The sequence below is a fragment of the Grampus griseus genome (genome assembly GCF_964374135.1).
Source record: "Grampus griseus genome assembly, chromosome: 16".
Taxonomy (NCBI): Eukaryota; Metazoa; Chordata; class Mammalia; order Artiodactyla; family Delphinidae; genus Grampus; species Grampus griseus.
This window is the reverse complement of record NC_139010.1, coordinates 67,712,577-67,718,576: the sequence shown is the minus strand read 5'-3', so window position 1 is coordinate 67,718,576 and position 6,000 is coordinate 67,712,577.

Genomic DNA, 6,000 nt, shown 5'->3' with positions numbered 1-6,000 from the left:
CCCAACAGCATTTTTTCTCCAATACAGAAGTCAGTCTAGGATGCATTTAGGTAGGTCCCCTACATACGAACCTTCAAGTTGCGAATTTTCAAAGATGAGAACATGTGTTCCATCAACGTCAGGCGTGAGTGAAATTGCAGCTTGCCCTCCATCTCCTATTGCTGGCGATCCTTCAGCTCTACCATCTCCCACCTCCTCTCCTTCCTCCAGTCAGTAACTCTTCTTGCCCGTTCCCTTGATGGCAGCCCCTGTATGCCAGCCGTTGTACTGTACTGTAAGATTAAAAATGTTTGTGTTTGTTATGTATTTGTGTGAAAAGTATTATAAACCTATTACGGTACAGTACTATATAGCCAATTGTGTTAATTGGATACCTAGGCTAACTTTGTTGGACTTACCAACAAATTGGATTTACGAACGGGCTCTCAGAATGGAATTCGTTAGTATGTAGGGGACTTACTGTACTTGTCATGTCTTTAGAGTAGCCGCCAACGGATTATTCTACAGCCTTTCTTTGTCTCTTATAACATTGACATTTTTGAAGAACAGAGTTTCATTTTGTTTTTTAATAGAAGATTCCTCATTTTGGGTCTGTCTGATGTCCTCCTGATTAGGTTCCAGTTATACATTCCCAGCAGGAATACTAATATGTGTGACATTGTATCCTTCTTAGTGTATCACATCCAGAGTAACTTCATATCCATCTGCCCCTCATTGGTGATCTTAATTTTAATCACCTAGCTAAGATGTTTATTGGATTTTTTTAAAAAAATAACTATGATTTTCCCCCTTGCAACTAATGAGCAATCTGTGGGGACCCACTTTTTGGTCATGCAAATGTCCTGCTCCTCATCAAAACTTCTCCCCTAGATTGAACATCCATTGATGGGACTTCCCTGGTGGTCCAGTGGTTAAGACTCCGCGCTTCCACTGCAGGGGGCGCAGGTTGATCCCTGGTCGGGGAACTAAGATTCCACATGCAGCGAGGCCAAAATATAAAATAAAAAATTATCATCACTGATATTTGCTTGAATCATTTTTTACTGTGATGGTTGCAAAATTATTTTCTCAGCACTGCCTCTTCATTTACGACATTGCACAGAACCCTCACTTCTTCCCTGTTTATGTGTCTATCACAAATATGGATTCATGGCTTCCTATTTTTTTCATGATTTATAATTAAATACTGCTCTTATTTTGGTGTCCAAATAATCCCTGATTTGGCCAGTCCTTCAAGCTGTCTTCTCTGTCATTGTGACATGCTCCCATTAATTTGGGGAGCACTTTCTTGCTCTTACTTAACAAGATGTTTCAAGGATTCTGCAGCCTTGGAATCAGCCATTTCTGAGGAGCCCTGGATTCTGTTAGTGGGGTAATAGAAACAAAGATCTGGATACGAGGAGTACTCTTTGCTCCTGGGGTGTCTGCTTCTAGGTCCTTCCAGTGAGCTAAGAAATATACAAATGTATATACACATACACACACCTAGATACACACACACACATACATGTGCACATGTACATATTTTGGAAATCATGAGCTTACATTGTTACTTCCAGTGTCAGTCCATCCCCACAGGGTTCTTTCTTGCTTTCCCCATTCCAAATGTGTATGACACTTCTTTCATAGTGAGAATCCTGGCTCCCATCCATTTGCTCAATTTTATAATACATATAAAATAATTTCAGGATCACTTCACCTAAACCACTACAAAAAAAAAAAAATCAAGTTCCTCAAAAGATTTCAGAGATAACAGTAGGCTAAATGAAAGAAGCCAGACACAAAATTCACATATTATATGATTCCATTTATATGCAATATCCAGAATTGGTAAATTCACTGTGGCCGATAGCAGATTTCTGGTTGCCAGAGTCTGGGAGAAGGGAGAAATAGGGAATGACTGCTTTGGGGTATGAGGTTTTCTTTGGGGGTGATAAAAATTGTTGGAACCAGATGGAGGTAGTGGTTACACATAATGAATGTACCAAAGAGCACTTTGAAATATTCACTTTAAAATGGTTAATTTTATGTTATGTGAATTTCACCTAATTTTTTTTTTTAAGAATTCAGAAATCATAAGCAGTTTTCCCCTATCCTGCAACCCCAATGACTGAGGGAATACAGTCAAATACAATTGAGTTTGTACGTTTGCTTCCAGTTTTCGGGTTTTTCAATTTCCCATTCCAATCCTTGCATATTTTATATTGTGAATGTGCTGACTATGCTTCCAAAAGTGAAAGCTATACCCAAAAGTTATACTCAGAGAAGTGTCACTCCCACCTTTATCCCTTCCGGTCTGTAATACACCACCACTTGAACAAACTTAATCGTCTTCCTTCTATAAAGATAAACATATATTTATTTTCCCTCTTTCCCCTTATTTCTAAACAAAAGGTAGTATATATGTAATATCCACTTCCTTTTTTTTCTTTTCTTTTGCGGTATGCGGGCCTCTCACTGTTGTGGCCTCTCCCGTCGCGGAGCATAGGCTCCGGACGTGCAGGCTCAGCGGCCATGGCTCACGGGCCTAGCCGCTCCGCGGCATGTGGGATCTTCCCGGACCGAGGCACGAACCCACGTCCCCTGCATCGGCAGGCAGACTCCCAACCACTGTGCCACCAGGGAAGCCCTCCACTTCCATTTTTTAACTGAACAAGTTACCTCCGGCAAGTGACTCCATATCAGTGCATAAAGCCTTCTCTTCATATAGTGTTGCGTAAAATAGTCTATAGATTTCAATTAGATCAGTTGATTGGTGGTGCTATTAACTATGTCCTTATTGATTTTCTAACTGCTGGATCTATCCCTCAGAGACAGAAGGGTATTGAGGTTTCCAACAGCAACAGTGGATTGATCTATTTCTCCTTACAGTCAGTTCTATCAGTGTTTGTCTCACATATTTTGATGCTCTGTTGTTAGGCATCCACACATTAAAATTATGTCTTCTTAGAGAATTGATCTTTTAATCATTTTGTAATGCCTCTTTACCTCTGATAATTTTCTTTGCTCTTATGTTTGTTTTGTCTGAAATATAGCTACTCCAACTTTGATTAGTGTTAGCATGGTATATCTTTCTCCATTCTTTTGCTTTTAATATATATGTATCTTTATATTTAAAGTGTGCTTCTTGGAGGCAACATATATTTGGTCTTGTTTTTTTATCTACTGTGTCAATCTCTTTTCATTGGTGCTTGACGTGATCACTGATATAGTTGAATTAATATCTAACTTCATTACCCTTGTTCTTTTTCTGTTTTCCATAATTTTTCTGCCTTCTGTGCTTTGAATGGAGCATTTTATGATTCCATTTTCTCTCCTCTTAACATATTAAGTATATTTTAACTTTTTTTAGTGGTTGACCTAGAGTTTGCAATATACATTTATGACTAATCCAAGTTCACTTTCAAATAATACTTACACACTTAATGGGTAGGGCAAGCACTTTATAGTAGAGTGTTTCCAATTCCCCTCTTTCATCCTTTATATATAACATTACTGCCATTTCACTTATCCATAATCTATAGTCACCAAATATAGTTATTATTTTGAACAGTTATGTTAAATCAGTTAAGAAAAATGGAAGATTTTATTTTACCTTCATTTATTCCTTAATGCTCTTCCTTTATGTAGATTAAGTTTCTCACCTACATCACTTTCCTTCCTTCTTAAGAATTTCTTGTAGCAATTCTTGCAAGCCAAGTCCACTGGTGACAAATTCCCTAAATTTTAGTTGTGTAAGGAAGTATTTCTGAAGGAAATACTTCACAGGGTACAGAACTCTAGGTTGTTTTTTTTTTCTTCCTCTCAACACACAAAATATTTTACTCCACCCTCTTCTTGCATGGTTTTGAAAACAAGTCTGATGAAATTCTTCTCCTTGCTCCTCCACGCTTAAGTTTTTTTTTTCTCTCTGGCTTTCAATTTTTTTTTCTTTAGTTTTGATTTTTCTGTCATTTGAATGTACTATGCCTAGGTATAGATTTGAGGGTATTTATCCTGTTTGGTATTCTCTCAGCTCCCTGGATCTGTACTTTGGCATCTGACATTAAATTTGGGAAATTCTCAGTCATTATTGCTCAAACATTGTTCCTCTCTTTCTTCTCCTTCTGGTATTCCCATTACATGTACATCAAACTTTTTGTAGATGTCCCACAGTTCTATTTTTAAGATTTATTTTTTATTTATTTGATTTATTTTTGGCTGCATCGGGCCTTAGTTATGGCATGGGGTCTTCGTTGAGGCATGCGGGATCTTTCATTGTGGTGCATGGGCTCTTCATTGTGGCACGAGGGCTTCTCTCTAGTTGTGGCTTGCAGGTTTTCTCTCTCTAGCTGTGGTGCGCAGGCTCCAGGACACATGGGCTCTGTAGTCGTGGCGCACGGGTTCCAGAGTGTGTGAGCTCTGTAGTTTGTGGCACGCAAGTGCTAGTTGAGGTGCATAAGCTCAGTAGCTGTGGCATGAGGGCCTAGTTGCCCCACGGCATGTGGGATCCTAGTTCCCCAACCAGGGATCGAACCTGCATCCCCTGCATTGTAAGGTGGATTCTTCACCACTGGACCACCAGGGATGTCCCTGTTCCATAGTTCTTGGTTTTTGTTTTTTTTTGTCTGATCTTATTTCTCTTTGCTTTTCATTTGAAATATTTCTACTGACATATCTTCAAGCTGATTCTTTCCTCAGCAGTGTCATCTACTGAACCCATCAAAGGCAGTCTTCTTTTCTGTTATGGTTTTCCATTTCTAGCATTTTAATTCTTAAAATTTCCATCTATGCTTATATTACCCTTCTTCCTGGCACATTGTGTACTTTTTCCATTAGAGTCTTTAGCATGTTAGTCATTTTAAATTCCTGGTCTGATGATTCCAGCATCCCTGTGATATCTGAATCTGGTTCTGATGATTGTCTCTTCAAGTACCTCTTTTAGTATGCCTTATAACATTTTGTTGAAAGCTAGACATGACATATTGGGTAAAAGGAGCTGATGTAGATACGGCTTCAGTGATGTGGTGCTAAGAGGTTGGGGGAAAGGGAAGTGCTCCATAGCCTTATGCATAGGCACATCTTTGTGTTTTTGCTCCTAGGCTGTGACCAAGAAATACTTAGTTCTACTCCCCACTGCCCCACCTTCAGTGGGACAGGAAGGCTAGAGTTAGATATTTCCATTCCCACACGTGGAGAGCTGGAGGGACCTATAGTTGGATATTTCTCTTCCCCAAGAACAGTCAGGCCCTGATAAAACCCCAGAGATTAGGCTCTGGTAAAACAGTTTCTCTTGAGGGCAGGGCTTTTTAAGAACAGAAATGCTCTCCATATATTTCAAAATGGCTACTTTTTACCTCCCCATGCTAGAAGTATGAAGAGATTCTTCTCCAATCTTCACTGTGAGAACCTGTTAGAGCTTCTGGAGACAGAAACTCAAAGTAAGTGTGGGGACCCCTCTAGACTGGGCCACAGCAAGTTTTTAATTCTCAAGACTTGTCCATGCTGAACCATCAGCAATTATTAATTACAGTTTAGGTTTCCTACCCCAGCACTGGTTTCCATGGAAACTTACGCTCATCGGTTTCTGCTCTGGTAATTGTGATTATCTGTATCCACTCACCTCTCCAATCTGGGGGGCAGCAATTTTCCCTGTGACCTCAATTCTCTGACAAATCTAATAAGAGTTGTTTTCAGTTTGTTTAGCTTTCCATTTGTTGTTAGGACATAGTGACAACTCCCAAGCTCCTTACATGCAGGACTAGAAACTCGAATTTTGTTTTTGTTGTTGTTTTTTATAGCATTTATCAGCCTCTAATAGACTGGAAGTTTTATTATGTTCATCACTTGCCTTACTCCACTAGAATGTAAGTTTCATTTATTCTGGTGTTTTGCTCACTAATATATCCTGCACCTAGCTCAGTGCCTGGCATGTCAGAGAGTGCTCAAATATTTGCTGAATGGATGCCCACCATTTCTTCATATCCAAGTCTAGGGTACAGAAAAACAAATGAACTTCAA